The sequence below is a fragment of the Strix aluco genome, unplaced genomic scaffold (genome assembly GCF_031877795.1).
Source record: "Strix aluco isolate bStrAlu1 unplaced genomic scaffold, bStrAlu1.hap1 HAP1_SCAFFOLD_39, whole genome shotgun sequence".
Classification (NCBI taxonomy): domain Eukaryota; kingdom Metazoa; phylum Chordata; class Aves; order Strigiformes; family Strigidae; genus Strix; species Strix aluco.
This window is the reverse complement of record NW_027436583.1, coordinates 570,071-587,610: the sequence shown is the minus strand read 5'-3', so window position 1 is coordinate 587,610 and position 17,540 is coordinate 570,071.

Below are 17,540 nucleotides of genomic sequence, written 5' to 3'. Positions count from 1 at the left end.
TCTCTGCCTGCCTTTCCCCAGTGCTCTGCAAGCTCTCCAGGACAACATAGAATCTGGGGCTCTGTGCTTTCTTTCCTTCTGAACAAGTGTTACTGATTTCTGCACAAAAGCGATTCTGCGAAGCAATGTGAACACTGCTGCTTCCCAGGCACAGAGAAGGTGCTAGCAAGGAATTCTCTGCCTGCCTTTCCCCAGTGCTCTGCAAGCTCTCCAGGACAACATAAAATCTGGGGCTCTCTGCTTTCTTTCGTTCTGAACAAGCGTTACTGTTTTCTGCACAAAAGCGATTCTGCGAAGCAATGTGAACAGGCACAGAGAAGGTGCTAGCAGGGAATTCTCTGCCTGCCTTTCCCCAGTGCTCTGCAAGCTCTCCAGGACAACATAGAATCTGGGGCTCTGTGCTTTCTTTCCTTCTGAACAAGTGTTACTGTTTTCTGCACAAAAGCGATTCTTGCGAAGCAATGTGAACACTTCTGCTTCCCAGGCACAGAGAAGGTGCTAGCAGGGAATTCTCTGCCTGCCTTTCCCCAGTGCTCTGCAAGCTCTCCAGGACAACATAGAATCTGGGGCTCTGTGCTTTCTTTCGTTCTGAACAAGTGTTACTGTTTTCTGCACAAAAGCGATTCTGCGAAGCAATGTGAACAGGCACAGAGAAGGTGCTATCAGGGAATTCTCTGCCTGCCTTTCCCCAGTGCTCTGCAAGCTCTCCAGGACAACATAGAATCTGGGGCTCTGTGCTTTCTTTCCTTCTGAACAAGTGTTACTGTTTTCTGCACAAAAGCGATTCTTGCGAAGCAATGTGAACACTTCTGCTTCCCAGGCACAGAGAAGGTGCTATCAGGGAATTCTCTGCCTGCCTTTCCCCAGTGCTCTGCAAGCTCTCCAGGACAACATAGAATCTGGGGTTCTGTGCTTTCTTTCGTTCTGAACAACTGTTACTGTTTTCTGCACAAAAGCGATTCTTGCGAAGCAATGTGAACACTTCTGCTTCCCAGGCACAGAGAAGGTGCTAGCAGGGATTCTCTGCCTGCCTTTCCCCAGTGCTCTGCAAGCTCTCCAGGACAACATAGAATCTGGGGCTCTGTGCTTTCTTTCGTTCTGAACAAGTGTTACTGTTTTCTGCACAAAAGCGATTCTGCGAAGCAATGTGAACAGGCACAGAGAAGGTGCTAGCAAGGAATTCTCTGCCTGCCGTTCCCCAGTGCTCTGCAAGCTCTCCAGGACAACATAGAATCTGGGGCTCTGTGCTTTCTTTCCTTCTGAACAAGTGTTAGTGTTTTCTGCACAAAAGCGATTCTGCGAAGCAATGTGAACACTTCTGCTTCCCAGGCACAGAGAAGGTGCTAGCAGGGAATTCTCTGCCTGCCTTTCCCCAGTGCTCTGCAAGCTCTCCAGGACAACATAGAATCTGGGGCTCTGTGCTTTCTTTCCTTCTGAACAAGTGTTACTGTTTTCTGCACAAAAGCGATTCTGCGAAGCAATGTGAACAGGAACAGAGAAGGTGCTATCAGGGAATTCTCTGCCTGCCTTTCCCCAGTGCTCTGCAAGCTCTCCAGGACAACATAAAATCTGGGGCTCTGTGCTTTCTTTCCTTCTGAAAAAGTGTTACTGTTTTCTGCACAAAAGCGATTCTTGCGAAGCAATGTGAACACTTCTGCTTCCCAGGCACAGAGAAGGTGCTAGCAGGGAATTCTCTGCCTGCCTTTCCCCAGTGCTCTGCAAGCTCTCCAGGACAACAGCAAATCTGGGGCTCTGTGCTTTCTTTCGTTCTGAACAAGTGTTACTGTTTTCTGCACAAAAGCGATTCTGCGAAGCAATGTGAACAGGCACAGAGAAGGTGCTAGCAAGGAATTCTCTGCCTGCCTTTCCCCAGTGCTCTGCAAGCTCTCCAGGACAACATAGAATCTGGGGCTCTGTGCTTTCTTTCCTTCTGAACAAGTGTTACTGTTTTCTGCACAAAAGCGATTCTGCGAAGCAATGTGAACACTTCTGCTTCCCAGGCACAGAGAAGGTGCTAGCAGGGAATTCTCTGCCTGCCTTTCCCCAGTGCTCTGCAAGCTCTCCAGGACAACATAGAATCTGGGGCTCTGTGCTTTCTTTCGTTCTGAACAAGTGTTACTGTTTTCTGCACAAAAGCGATTCTGCGAAGCAATGTGAACAGGCACAGAGAAGGTGCTATCAGGGAATTCTCTGCCTGCCTTTCCCCAGTGCTCTGCAAGCTCTCCAGGACAACATAGAATCTGGGGCTCTGTGCTTTCTTTCCTTCTGAACAAGTGTTAGTGTTTTCTGCACAAAAGCGATTCTTGCGAAGCAATGTGAACACTTCTGCTTCCCAGGCACAGAGAAGGTGCTAGCAGGGAACTCTCTGCCTGCCTTTCCCCAGTGCTCTGCAAGCTCTCCAGGACAACATAGAATCTGGGGCTCTGTGCTTTCTTTCCTTCTGAACAAGTGTTACTGTTTTCTGCACAAAAGCGATTCTGCGAAGCAATGTGAACACTTCTGCTTCCCAGGCACAGAGAAGGTGCTAGCAAGGAATTCTCTGCCTGCCGTTCCCCAGTGCTCTGCAAGCTCTCCAGGACAACATAAAATCTGGGGCTCTGTGCTTTCTTTCCTTCTGAACAAGTGTTACTGTTTTCTGCACAAAAGCGATTCTGCGAAGCAATGTGAACAGGCACAGAGAAGGTGCTATCAGGGAATTCTCTGCCTGCCTTTCCCCAGTGCTCTGCAAGCTCTCCAGGACAACATAGAATCTGGGGCTCTGTGCTTTCTTTCCTTCTGAACAAGTGTTACTGATTTCTGCACAAAAGCGATTCTGCGAAGCAATGTGAACACTGCTGCTTCCCAGGCACAGAGAAGGTGCTAGCAAGGAATTCTCTGCCTGCCTTTCCCCAGTGCTCTGCAAGCTCTCCAGGACAACATAGAATCTGGGGCTCTGTGCTTTCTTTCGTTCTGAACAAGTGTTACTGTTTTCTGCACAAAAGCGATTCTGCGAAGCAATGTGAACAGGCACAGAGAAGGTGCTATCAGGGAATTCTCTGCCTGCCTTTCCCCAGTGCTCTGCAAGCTCTCCAGGACAACATAGAATCTGGGGCTCTGTGCTTTCTTTCCTTCTGAACAAGTGTTACTGTTTTCTGCACAAAAGCGATTCTTGCGAAGCAATGTGAACACTTCTGCTTCCCAGGCACAGAGAAGGTGCTAGCAGGGAATTCTCTGCCTGCCTTTCCCCAGTGCTCTGCAAGCTCTCCAGGACAACATAGAATCTGGGGCTCTGTGCTTTCTTTCGTTCTGAACAAGTGTTACTGTTTTCTGCACAAAAGCGATTCTGCGAAGCAATGTGAACAGGCACAGAGAAGGTGCTATCAGGGAATTCTCTGCCTGCCTTTCCCCAGTGCTCTGCAAGCTCTCCAGGACAACATAGAATCTGGGGCTCTGTGCTTTCTTTCCTTCTGAACAAGTGTTAGTGTTTTCTGCACAAAAGCGATTCTTGCGAAGCAATGTGAACACTTCTGCTTCCCAGGCACAGAGAAGGTGCTAGCAGGGAACTCTCTGCCTGCCTTTCCCCAGTGCTCTGCAAGCTCTCCAGGACAACATAGAATCTGGGGCTCTGTGCTTTCTTTCCTTCTGAACAAGTGTTACTGTTTTCTGCACAAAAGCGATTCTGCGAAGCAATGTGAACACTTCTGCTTCCCAGGCACAGAGAAGGTGCTAGCAAGGAATTCTCTGCCTGCCGTTCCCCAGTGCTCTGCAAGCTCTCCAGGACAACATAAAATCTGGGGCTCTGTGCTTTCTTTCCTTCTGAACAAGTGTTACTGTTTTCTGCACAAAAGCGATTCTGCGAAGCAATGTGAACAGGCACAGAGAAGGTGCTATCAGGGAATTCTCTGCCTGCCTTTCCCCAGTGCTCTGCAAGCTCTCCAGGACAACATAGAATCTGGGGCTCTGTGCTTTCTTTCCTTCTGAACAAGTGTTACTGATTTCTGCACAAAAGCGATTCTGCGAAGCAATGTGAACACTGCTGCTTCCCAGGCACAGAGAAGGTGCTAGCAAGGAATTCTCTGCCTGCCTTTCCCCAGTGCTCTGCAAGCTCTCCAGGACAACATAGAATCTGGGGCTCTGTGCTTTCTTTCGTTCTGAACAAGTGTTACTGTTTTCTGCACAAAAGCGATTCTGCGAAGCAATGTGAACAGGCACAGAGAAGGTGCTATCAGGGAATTCTCTGCCTGCCTTTCCCCAGTGCTCTGCAAGCTCTCCAGGACAACATAGAATCTGGGGCTCTGTGCTTTCTTTCCTTCTGAACAAGTGTTACTGTTTTCTGCACAAAAGCGATTCTTGCGAAGCAATGTGAACACTTCTGCTTCCCAGGCACAGAGAAGGTGCTAGCAGGGAATTCTCTGCCTGCCTTTCCCCAGTGCTCTGCAAGCTCTCCAGGACAACAGCAAATCTGGGGCTCTGTGCTTTCTTTCCTTCTGAACAAGTGTTACTGTTTTCTGCACAAAAGCGATTCTTGCGAAGCAATGTGAACACTTCTGCGTCCCAGGCACAGAGAAGGTGCTAGCAAGGAATTCTCTGCCTGCCTTTCCCCAGTGCTCTGCAAGCTCTCCAGTACAACATCAAATCTGGGGCTCTGTGCTTTCTTTCGTTCTGAACAAGTGTTACTGTTTTCTGCACAAAAGCGATTCTGCGAAGCAATGTGAACAGGCACAGAGAAGGTGCTATCAGGGAATTCTCTGCCTGCCTTTCCCCAGTGCTCTGCAAGCTCTCCAGGACAACATAAAATCTGGGGCTCTGTGCTTTCTTTCCTTCTGAAAAAGTGTTACTGTTTTCTCCACAAAAGCGATTCTGCGAAGCAATGTGAACACTTCTGCTTCCCAGGCACAGAGAAGGTGCTAGCAAGGAATTCTCTGCCTGCCGTTCCCCAGTGCTCTGCAAGCTCTCCAGGACAACATAAAATCTGGGGCTCTGTGCTTTCTTTCGTTCTGAACAAGTGTTACTGTTTTCTGCACAAAAGCGATTCTGCGAAGCAATGTGAACAGGCACAGAGAAGGTGCTATCAGGGAATTCTCTGCCTGCCTTTCCCCAGTGCTCTGCAAGCTCTCCAGGACAACATAGAATCTGGGGCTCTGTGCTTTCTTTCCTTCTGAACAAGTGTTACTGTTTTCTGCACAAAAGCGATTCTGCGAAGCAATGTGAACACTTCTGCTTCCCAGGCACAGAGAAGGTGCTAGCAAGGAATTCTCTGCCTGCCTTTCCCCAGTGCTCTGCAAGCTCTCCAGGACAACATAAAATCTGGGGCTCTGTGCTTTCTTTCCTTCTGAACAAGTGTTAGTGTTTTCTGCACAAAAGCGATTCTTGCGAAGCAATGTGAACACTTCTGCTTCCCAGGCACAGAGAAGGTGCTAGCAGGGAATTCTCTGCCTGCCTTTCCCCAGTGCTCTGCAAGCTCTCCAGGACAACATAGAATCTTCGGCTCTGTGCTTTCTTTCCTTCTGAACAAGTGTTACTGTTTTCTGCACAAAAGCGATTCTGCGAAGCAATGTGAACAGGCACAGAGAAGATGCTATCAGGGAATTCTCTGCCTGCCTTTCCCCAGTGCTCTGCAAGCTCTCCAGTACAACATCAAATCTGGGGCTCTGTGCTTTCTTTCGTTCTGAACAAGTGTTAGTGTTTTCTGCACAAAAGCGATTCTGCGAAGCAATGTGAACAGGCACAGAGAAGGTGCTATCAGGGAATTCTCTGCCTGCCTTTCCCCAGTGCTCTGCAAGCTCTCCAGGACAACATAGAATCTGGGGCTCTGTGCTTTCTTTCCTTCTGAACAAGTGTTACTGTTTTCTGCACAAAAGCGATTCTGCGAAGCAATGTGAACACTTCTGCTTCCCAGGCACAGAGAAGGTGCTAGCAAGGAATTCTCTGCCTGCCTTTCCCCAGTGCTCTGCAAGCTCTCCAGGACAACATAAAATCTGGGGCTCTGTGCTTTCTTTCCTTCTGAACAAGTGTTAGTGTTTTCTGCACAAAAGCGATTCTTGCGAAGCAATGTGAACACTTCTGCTTCCCAGGCACAGAGAAGGTGCTAGCAGGGAATTCTCTGCCTGCCTTTCCCCAGTGCTCTGCAAGCTCTCCAGGACAACATAGAATCTTCGGCTCTGTGCTTTCTTTCCTTCTGAACAAGTGTTACTGTTTTCTGCACAAAAGCGATTCTGCGAAGCAATGTGAACAGGCACAGAGAAGATGCTATCAGGGAATTCTCTGCCTGCCTTTCCCCAGTGCTCTGCAAGCTCTCCAGTACAACATCAAATCTGGGGCTCTGTGCTTTCTTTCGTTCTGAACAAGTGTTAGTGTTTTCTGCACAAAAGCGATTCTGCGAAGCAATGTGAACAGGCACAGAGAAGGTGCTATCAGGGAATTCTCTGCCTGCCTTTCCCCAGTGCTCTGCAAGATCTCCAGGACAACATAAAATCTGGGGCTCTGTGCTTTCTTTCCTTCTGAACAAGTGTTACTGTTTTCTGCACAAAAGCGATTCTGCGAAGCAATGTGAACACTTCTGCTTCCCAGGCACAGAGAAGGTGCTAGCAAGGAATTCTCTGCCTGCCTTTCCCCAGTGCTCTGCAAGCTCTCCAGGACAACATAAAATCTGGGGCTCTGTGCTTTCTTTCCTTCTGAACAAGTGTTACTGTTTTCTGCACAAAAGCGATTCTGCGAAGCAATGTGAACACTTCTGCTTCCCAAGCACAGAGAAGGTGCTAGCAAGGAATTCTCTGCCTGCCTTTCCCCAGTGCTCTGCAAGCTCTCCAGTACAACATCAAATCTGGGGCTCTGTGCTTTCTTTCGTTCTGAACAAGTGTTAGTGTTTTCTGCACAAAAGCGATTCTGCGAAGCAATGTGAACAGGCACAGAGAAGGTGCTATCAGGGAATTCTCTGCCTGCCTTTCCCCAGTGCTCTGCAAGATCTCCAGGACAACATAAAATCTGGGGCTCTGTGCTTTCTTTCCTTCTGAACAAGTGTTACTGTTTTCTGCACAAAAGCGATTCTGCGAAGCAATGTGAACACTTCTGCTTCCCAGGCACAGAGAAGGTGCTAGCAAGGAATTCTCTGCCTGCCTTTCCCCAGTGCTCTGCAAGCTCTCCAGGACAACATAAAATCTGGGGCTCTGTGCTTTCTTTCCTTCTGAACAAGTGTTACTGTTTTCTGCACAAAAGCGATTCTGCGAAGCAATGTGAACACTTCTGCTTCCCAAGCACAGAGAAGGTGCTAGCAAGGAATTCTCTGCCTGCCTTTCCCCAGTGCTCTGCAAGCTCTCCAGGACAACATAAAATCTGGGGCTCTGTGCTTTCTTTCCTTCTGAACAAGTGTTACTGTTTTCTGCACAAAAGCGATTCTTGCGAAGCAATGTGAACACTTCTGCTTCCCAGGCACAGAGAAGGTGCTAGCAGGGAATTCTCTGCCTGCCTTTCCCCAGTGCTCTGCAAGCTCTCCAGGACAACATAGAATCTGGGGCTCTGTGCTTTCTTTCCTTCTGACCAAGTGTTACTGTTTTCTGCACAAAAGCGATTCTGCGAAGCAATGTGAACAGGCACAGAGAAGGTGCTATCAGGGAATTCTCTGCCTGCCTTTCCCCAGTGCTCTGCAAGCTCTCCAGGACAACATAAAATCTGGGGCTCTGTGCTTTCTTTCCTTCTGAACAAGTGTTACTGTTTTCTGCACAAAAGCGATTCTGCGAAGCAATGTGAACACTTCTGCTTCCCAGGCACAGAGAAGGTGCTAGCAAGGAATTCTCTGCCTGCCGTTCCCCAGTGCTCTGCAAGCTCTCCAGGACAACATAAAATCTGGGGCTCTGTGCTTTCTTTCCTTCTGAACAAGTGTTAGTGTTTTCTGCACAAAAGCGATTCTGCGAAGCAATGTGAACAGGCACAGAGAAGGTGCTATCAGGGAATTCTCTGCCTGCCTTTCCCCAGTGCTCTGCAAGCTCTCCAGGACAACATAGAATCTGGGGCTCTGTGCTTTCTTTCCTTCTGAACAAGTGTTACTGATTTCTGCACAAAAGCGATTCTGCGAAGCAATGTGAACACTGCTGCTTCCCAGGCACAGAGAAGGTGCTAGCAAGGAATTCTCTGCCTGCCTTTCCCCAGTGCTCTGCAAGCTCTCCAGGACAACATAAAATCTGGGGCTCTGTGCTTTCTTTCGTTCTGAACAAGTGTTACTGTTTTCTGCACAAAAGCGATTCTGCGAAGCAATGTGAACAGGCACAGAGAAGGTGCTAGCAGGGAATTCTCTGCCTGCCTTTCCCCAGTGCTCTGCAAGCTCTCCAGGACAACATAGAATCTGGGGTTCTGTGCTTTCTTTCGTTCTGAACAACTGTTACTGTTTTCTGCACAAAAGCGATTCTTGCGAAGCAATGTGAACACTTCTGCTTCCCAGGCACAGAGAAGGTGCTAGCAGGGATTCTCTGCCTGCCTTTCCCCAGTGCTCTGCAAGCTCTCCAGGACAACATAGAATCTGGGGCTCTGTGCTTTCTTTCGTTCTGAACAAGTGTTACTGTTTTCTGCACAAAAGCGATTCTGCGAAGCAATGTGAACAGGCACAGAGAAGGTGCTAGCAAGGAATTCTCTGCCTGCCGTTCCCCAGTGCTCTGCAAGCTCTCCAGGACAACATAGAATCTGGGCCTCTGTGCTTTCTTTCCTTCTGAACAAGTGTTAGTGTTTTCTGCACAAAAGCGATTCTGCGAAGCAATGTGAACACTTCTGCTTCCCAGGCACAGAGAAGGTGCTAGCAGGGAATTCTCTGCCTGCCTTTCCCCAGTGCTCTGCAAGCTCTCCAGGACAACATAGAATCTGGGGCTCTGTGCTTTCTTTCCTTCTGAACAAGTGTTACTGTTTTCTGCACAAAAGCGATTCTGCGAAGCAATGTGAACAGGAACAGAGAAGGTGCTATCAGGGAATTCTCTGCCTGCCTTTCCCCAGTGCTCTGCAAGCTCTCCAGGACAACATAAAATCTGGGGCTCTGTGCTTTCTTTCCTTCTGAAAAAGTGTTACTGTTTTCTGCACAAAAGCGATTCTTGCGAAGCAATGTGAACACTTCTGCTTCCCAGGCACAGAGAAGGTGCTAGCAGGGAATTCTCTGCCTGCCTTTCCCCAGTGCTCTGCAAGCTCTCCAGGACAACAGCAAATCTGGGGCTCTGTGCTTTCTTTCGTTCTGAACAAGTGTTACTGTTTTCTGCACAAAAGCGATTCTGCGAAGCAATGTGAACAGGCACAGAGAAGGTGCTAGCAAGGAATTCTCTGCCTGCCTTTCCCCAGTGCTCTGCAAGCTCTCCAGGACAACATAGAATCTGGGGCTCTGTGCTTTCTTTCCTTCTGAACAAGTGTTACTGTTTTCTGCACAAAAGCGATTCTGCGAAGCAATGTGAACACTTCTGCTTCCCAGGCACAGAGAAGGTGCTAGCAGGGAATTCTCTGCCTGCCTTTCCCCAGTGCTCTGCAAGCTCTCCAGGACAACATAGAATCTGGGGCTCTGTGCTTTCTTTCGTTCTGAACAAGTGTTACTGTTTTCTGCACAAAAGCGATTCTGCGAAGCAATGTGAACAGGCACAGAGAAGGTGCTATCAGGGAATTCTCTGCCTGCCTTTCCCCAGTGCTCTGCAAGCTCTCCAGGACAACATAGAATCTGGGGCTCTGTGCTTTCTTTCCTTCTGAACAAGTGTTAGTGTTTTCTGCACAAAAGCGATTCTTGCGAAGCAATGTGAACACTTCTGCTTCCCAGGCACAAAGAAGGTGCTATCAGGGAATTCTCTGCCTGCCTTTCCCCAGTGCTCTGCAAGCTCTCCAGGACAACATAAAATCTGGGGCTCTGTGCTTTCTTTCCTTCTGAACAAGTGTTACTGTTTTCTGCACAAAAGCGATTCTGCGAAGCAATGTGAACACTTCTGCTTCCCAGGCACAGAGAAGGTGCTAGCAAGGAATTCTCTGCCTGCCGTTCCCCAGTGCTCTGCAAGCTCTCCAGGACAACATAAAATCTGGGGCTCTGTGCTTTCTTTCCTTCTGAACAAGTGTTACTGTTTTCTGCACAAAAGCGATTCTGCGAAGCAATGTGAACAGGCACAGAGAAGGTGCTATCAGGGAATTCTCTGCCTGCCTTTCCCCAGTGCTCTGCAAGCTCTCCAGGACAACATAGAATCTGGGGCTCTGTGCTTTCTTTCCTTCTGAACAAGTGTTACTGATTTCTGCACAAAAGCGATTCTGCGAAGCAATGTGAACACTGCTGCTTCCCAGGCACAGAGAAGGTGCTAGCAAGGAATTCTCTGCCTGCCTTTCCCCAGTGCTCTGCAAGCTCTCCAGGACAACATAGAATCTGGGGCTCTGTGCTTTCTTTCGTTCTGAACAAGTGTTACTGTTTTCTGCACAAAAGCGATTCTGCGAAGCAATGTGAACAGGCACAGAGAAGGTGCTATCAGGGAATTCTCTGCCTGCCTTTCCCCAGTGCTCTGCAAGCTCTCCAGGACAACATAGAATCTGGGGCTCTGTGCTTTCTTTCCTTCTGAACAAGTGTTACTGTTTTCTGCACAAAAGCGATTCTTGCGAAGCAATGTGAACACTTCTGCTTCCCAGGCACAGAGAAGGTGCTAGCAGGGAATTCTCTGCCTGCCTTTCCCCAGTGCTCTGCAAGCTCTCCAGGACAACAGCAAATCTGGGGCTCTGTGCTTTCTTTCGTTCTGAACAAGTGTTACTGTTTTCTGCACAAAAGCGATTCTTGCGAAGCAATGTGAACACTTCTGCGTCCCAGGCACAGAGAAGGTGCTAGCAAGGAATTCTCTGCCTGCCTTTCCCCAGTGCTCTGCAAGCTCTCCAGTACAACATCAAATCTGGGGCTCTGTGCTTTCTTTCGTTCTGAACAAGTGTTACTGTTTTCTGCACAAAAGCGATTCTGCGAAGCAATGTGAACAGGCACAGAGAAGGTGCTATCAGGGAATTCTCTGCCTGCCTTTCCCCAGTGCTCTGCAAGCTCTCCAGGACAACATAAAATCTGGGGCTCTGTGCTTTCTTTCCTTCTGAAAAAGTGTTACTGTTTTCTCCACAAAAGCGATTCTGCGAAGCAATGTGAACACTTCTGCTTCCCAGGCACAGAGAAGGTGCTAGCAAGGAATTCTCTGCCTGCCGTTCCCCAGTGCTCTGCAAGCTCTCCAGGACAACATAAAATCTGGGGCTCTGTGCTTTCTTTCGTTCTGAACAAGTGTTACTGTTTTCTGCACAAAAGCGATTCTGCGAAGCAATGTGAACAGGCACAGAGAAGGTGCTATCAGGGAATTCTCTGCCTGCCTTTCCCCAGTGCTCTGCAAGCTCTCCAGGACAACATAGAATCTGGGGCTCTGTGCTTTCTTTCCTTCTGAACAAGTGTTACTGTTTTCTGCACAAAAGCGATTCTGCGAAGCAATGTGAACACTTCTGCTTCCCAGGCACAGAGAAGGTGCTAGCAAGGAATTCTCTGCCTGCCTTTCCCCAGTGCTCTGCAAGCTCTCCAGGACAACATAAAATCTGGGGCTCTGTGCTTTCTTTCCTTCTGAACAAGTGTTAGTGTTTTCTGCACAAAAGCGATTCTTGCGAAGCAATGTGAACACTTCTGCTTCCCAGGCACAGAGAAGGTGCTAGCAGGGAATTCTCTGCCTGCCTTTCCCCAGTGCTCTGCAAGCTCTCCAGGACAACATAGAATCTTCGGCTCTGTGCTTTCTTTCCTTCTGAACAAGTGTTACTGTTTTCTGCACAAAAGCGATTCTGCGAAGCAATGTGAACAGGCACAGAGAAGATGCTATCAGGGAATTCTCTGCCTGCCTTTCCCCAGTGCTCTGCAAGCTCTCCAGTACAACATCAAATCTGGGGCTCTGTGCTTTCTTTCGTTCTGAACAAGTGTTAGTGTTTTCTGCACAAAAGCGATTCTGCGAAGCAATGTGAACAGGCACAGAGAAGGTGCTATCAGGGAATTCTCTGCCTGCCTTTCCCCAGTGCTCTGCAAGATCTCCAGGACAACATAAAATCTGGGGCTCTGTGCTTTCTTTCCTTCTGAACAAGTGTTACTGTTTTCTGCACAAAAGCGATTCTTGCGAAGCAATGTGAACACTTCTGCTTCCCAGGCACAGAGGAGGTGCTATCAGGGAATTCTCTGCCTGCCTTTCCCCAGTGCTCTGCAAGCTCTCCAGGACAACAGCATATCTGGGGCTCTGTGCTTTCTTTCGTTCTGAACAAGTGTTACTGTTTTCTGCACAAAAGCGATTCTGCGAAGCAATGTGAACACTTCTGCTTCCCAGGCACAGAGAAGGTGCTAGCAAGGAATTCTCTGCCTGCCGTTCCCCAGTGCTCTGCAAGCTCTCCAGGACAACATAAAATCTGGGGCTCTGTGCTTTCTTTCCTTCTGAACAAGTGTTACTGTTTTCTGCACAAAAGCGATTCTGCGAAGCAATGTGAACAGGCACAGAGAAGGTGCTATCAGGGAATTCTCTGCCTGCCTTTCCCCAGTGCTCTGCAAGCTCTCCAGGACAACATAGAATCTGGGGCTCTGTGCTTTCTTTCCTTCTGAACAAGTGTTACTGTTTTCTGCACAAAAGCGATTCTTGCGAAGCAATGTGAACACTTCTGCTTCCCAGGCACAGAGAAGGTGCTATCAGGGAATTCTCTGCCTGCCTTTCCCCAGTGCTCTGCAAGCTCTCCAGGACAACATAGAATCTGGGGCTCTGTGCTTTCTTTCGTTCTGAACAAGTGTTACTGTTTTCTGCACAAAAGCGATTCTGCGAAGCAATGTGAACAGGCACAGAGAAGGTGCTATCAGGGAATTCTCTGCCTGCCTTTCCCCAGTGCTCTGCAAGCTCTCCAGGACAACATAAAATCTGGGGCTCTGTGCTTTCTTTCCTTCTGAACAAGTGTTAGTGTTTTCTGCACAAAAGCGATTCTTGCGAAGCAATGTGAACACTTCTGCTTCCCAGGCACAGAGAAGGTGCTAGCAGGGATTCTCTGCCTGCCTTTCCCCAGTGCTCTGCAAGCTCTCCAGGACAACATAGAATCTGGGGCTCTGTGCTTTCTTTCGTTCTGAACAAGTGTTAGTGTTTTCTGCACAAAAGCGATTCTGCGAAGCAATGTGAACAGGCACAGAGAAGGTGCTATCAGGGAATTCTCTGCCTGCCTTTCCCCAGTGCTCTGCAAGCTCTCCAGGACAACATAAAATCTGGGGCTGTGTGCTTTCTTTCGTTCTGAACAAGTGTTACTGTTTTCTGCACAAAAGCGATTCTGCGAAGCAATGTGAACACTTCTGCTTCCCAGGCACAGAGAAGGTGCTAGCAAGGAATTCTCTGCCTGCCGTTCCCCAGTGCTCTGCAAGCTCTCCAGGACAACATAAAATCTGGGGCTCTGTGCTTTCTTTCGTTCTGAACAAGTGTTACTGTTTTCTGCACAAAAGCGATTCTGCGAAGCAATGTGAACAGGCACAGAGAAGGTGCTAGCAAGGAATTCTCTGCCTGCCGTTCCCCAGTGCTCTGCAAGCTCTCCAGGACAACATAGAATCTGGGGCTCTGTGCTTTCTTTCCTTCTGAACAAGTGTTACTGTTTTCTGCACAAAAGCGATTCTTGCGAAGCAATGTGAACACTTCTGCTTCCCAGGCACAGAGAAGGTGCTATCAGGGAATTCTCTGCCTGCCTTTCCCCAGTGCTCTGCAAGCTCTCCAGGACAACATAGAATCTGGGGCTCTGTGCTTTCTTTCCTTCTGAACAAGTGTTACTGTTTTCTGCACAAAAGCGATTCTGCGAAGCAATGTGAACAGGAACAGAGAAGGTGCTATCAGGGAATTCTCTGCCTGCCTTTCCCCAGTGCTCTGCAAGCTCTCCAGGACAACATAAAATCTGGGGCTCTGTGCTTTCTTTCCTTCTGAACAAGTGTTACTGTTTTCTGCACAAAAGCGATTCTGCGAAGCAATGTGAACACTTCTGCTTCCCAGGCACAGAGAAGGTGCTATCAGGGAATTCTCTGCCTGCCTTTCCCCAGTGCTCTGCAAGCTATCCAGGACAACATAAAATCTGGGGCTCTGTGCTTTCTTTCCTTCTGAACAAGTGTTACTGTTTTCTGCACAAAAGCGATTCTGCGAAGCAATGTGAACAGGCACAGAGAAGGTGCTATCAGGGAATTCTCTGCCTGCCTTTCCCCAGTGCTCTGCAAGCTCTCCAGGACAACATAGAATCTGGGGCTCTGTGCTTTCTTTCCTTCTGAACAAGTGTTACTGATTTCTGCACAAAAGCGATTCTGCGAAGCAATGTGAACACTGCTGCTTCCCAGGCACAGAGAAGGTGCTAGCAAGGAATTCTCTGCCTGCCTTTCCCCAGTGCTCTGCAAGCTCTCCAGGACAACATAGAATCTGGGGCTCTGTGCTTTCTTTCCTTCTGAACAAGTGTTACTGTTTTCTGCACAAAAGCGATTCTTGCGAAGCAATGTGAACACTTCTGCTTCCCAGGCACAGAGAAGGTGCTATCAGGGAATTCTCTGCCTGCCTTTCCCCAGTGCTCTGCAAGCTCTCCAGGACAACATAGAATCTGGGGCTCTGTGCTTTCTTTCGTTCTGAACAAGTGTTACTGTTTTCTGCACAAAAGCGATTCTTGCGAAGCAATGTGAACACTTCTGCTTCCCAGGCACAGAGAAGGTGCTAGCAAGGAATTCTCTGCCTGCCTTTCCCCAGTGCTCTGCAAGCTCTCCAGGACAACATAAAATCTGGGGCTCTGTGCTTTCTTTCGTTCTGAACAAGTGTTACTGTTTTCTGCACAAAAGCGATTCTGCGAAGCAATGTGAACAGGCACAGAGAAGGTGCTATCAGGGAATTCTCTGCCTGCCTTTCCCCAGTGCTCTGCAAGCTCTCCAGGACAACATAAAATCTGGGGCTCTGTGCTTTCTTTCCTTCTGAAAAAGTGTTACTGTTTTCTGCACAAAAGCGATTCTGCGAAGCAATGTGAACACTTCTGCTTCCCAGGCACAGAGAAGGTGCTAGCAAGGAATTCTCTGCCTGCCGTTCCCCAGTGCTCTGCAAGCTCTCCAGGACAACATAAAATCTGGGGCTCTGTGCTTTCTTTCGTTCTGAACAAGTGTTAGTGTTTTCTGCACAAAAGCGATTCTGCGAAGCAATGTGAACAGGCACAGAGAAGGTGCTATCAGGGAATTCTCTGCCTGCCTTTCCCCAGTGCTCTGCAAGCTCTCCAGGACAACATAGAATCTGGGGCTCTGTGCTTTCTTTCCTTCTGAACAAGTGTTACTGTTTTCTGCACAAAAGCGATTCTGCGAAGCAATGTGAACACTTCTGCTTCCCAGGCACAGAGAAGGTGCTAGCAAGGAATTCTCTGCCTGCCTTTCCCCAGTGCTCTGCAAGCTCTCCAGGACAACATAAAATCTGGGGCTCTGTGCTTTCTTTCCTTCTGAACAAGTGTTAGTGTTTTCTGCACAAAAGCGATTCTTGCGAAGCAATGTGAACACTTCTGCTTCCCAGGCACAGAGAAGGTGCTAGCAGGGAATTCTCTGCCTGCCTTTCCCCAGTGCTCTGCAAGCTCTCCAGGACAACATAGAATCTTCGGCTCTGTGCTTTCTTTCCTTCTGAACAAGTGTTACTGTTTTCTGCACAAAAGCGATTCTGCGAAGCAATGTGAACAGGCACAGAGAAGATGCTATCAGGGAATTCTCTGCCTGCCTTTCCCCAGTGCTCTGCAAGCTCTCCAGTACAACATCAAATCTGGGGCTCTGTGCTTTCTTTCGTTCTGAACAAGTGTTAGTGTTTTCTGCACAAAAGCGATTCTGCGAAGCAATGTGAACAGGCACAGAGAAGGTGCTATCAGGGAATTCTCTGCCTGCCTTTCCCCAGTGCTCTGCAAGCTCTCCAGGACAACATAAAATCTGGGGCTCTGTGCTTTCTTTCCTTCTGAACAAGTGTTACTGTTTTCTGCACAAAAGCGATTCTGCGAAGCAATGTGAACACTTCTGCTTCCCAGGCACAGAGAAGGTGCTAGCAAGGAATTCTCTGCCTGCCTTTCCCCAGTGCTCTGCAAGCTCTCCAGGACAACATAAAATCTGGGGCTCTGTGCTTTCTTTCCTTCTGAACAAGTGTTACTGTTTTCTGCACAAAAGCGATTCTGCGAAGCAATGTGAACACTTCTGCTTCCCAAGCACAGAGAAGGTGCTAGCAAGGAATTCTCTGCCTGCCTTTCCCCAGTGCTCTGCAAGCTCTCCAGGACAACATAGAATCTGGGGCTCTGTGCTTTCTTTCCTTCTGAACAAGTGTTAGTGTTTTCTGCACAAAAGCGATTCTTGCGAAGCAATGTGAACACTTCTGCTTCCCAGGCACAGAGAAGGTGCTAGCAGGGAATTCTCTGCCTGCCTTTCCCCAGTGCTCTGCAAGCTCTCCAGGACAACATAGAATCTGGGGCTCTGTGCTTTCTTTCCTTCTGAACAAGTGTTACTGTTTTCTGCACAAAAACGATTCTGCGAAGCAATGTGAACAGGCACAGAGAAGGTGCTATCAGGGAATTCTCTGCCTGCCTTTCCCCAGTGCTCTGCAAGCTCTCCAGGACAACATAAAATCTGGGGCTCTGTGCTTTCTTTCCTTCTGAACAAGTGTTAGTGTTTTCTGCACAAAAGCGATTCTTGCGAAGCAATGTGAACACTTCTGCTTCCCAGGCACAGAGAAGGTGCTAGCAGGGATTCTCTGCCTGCCTTTCCCCAGTGCTCTGCAAGCTCTCCAGGACAACATAGAATCTGGGGCTCTGTGCTTTCTTTCGTTCTGAACAAGTGTTAGTGTTTTCTGCACAAAAGCGATTCTGCGAAGCAATGTGAACAGGCACAGAGAAGGTGCTATCAGGGAATTCTCTGCCTGCCTTTCCCCAGTGCTCTGCAAGCTCTCCAGGACAACATAAAATCTGGGGCTCTGTGCTTTCTTTCGTTCTGAACAAGTGTTACTGTTTTCTGCACAAAAGCGATTCTGCGAAGCAATGTGAACACTTCTGCTTCCCAGGCACAGAGAAGGTGCTAGCAAGGAATTCTCTGCCTGCCGTTCCCCAGTGCTCTGCAAGCTCTCCAGGACAACATAAAATCTGGGGCTCTGTGCTTTCTTTCGTTCTGAACAAGTGTTACTGTTTTCTGCACAAAAGCGATTCTGCGAAGCAATGTGAACAGGCACAGAGAAGGTGCTAGCAAGGAATTCTCTGCCTGCCGTTCCCCAGTGCTCTGCAAGCTCTCCAGGACAACATAGAATCTGGGGCTCTGTGCTTTCTTTCCTTCTGAACAAGTGTTACTGTTTTCTGCACAAAAGCGATTCTTGCGAAGCAATGTGAACACTTCTGCTTCCCAGGCACAGAGAAGGTGCTAGCAGGGAATTCTCTGCCTGCCTTTCCCCAGTGCTCTGCAAGCTCTCCAGGACAACATAGAATCTGGGGCTCTGTGCTTTCTTTCCTTCTGAACAAGTGTTACTGTTTTCTGCACAAAAGCGATTCTGCGAAGCAATGTGAACAGGAACAGAGAAGGTGCTATCAGGGAATTCTCT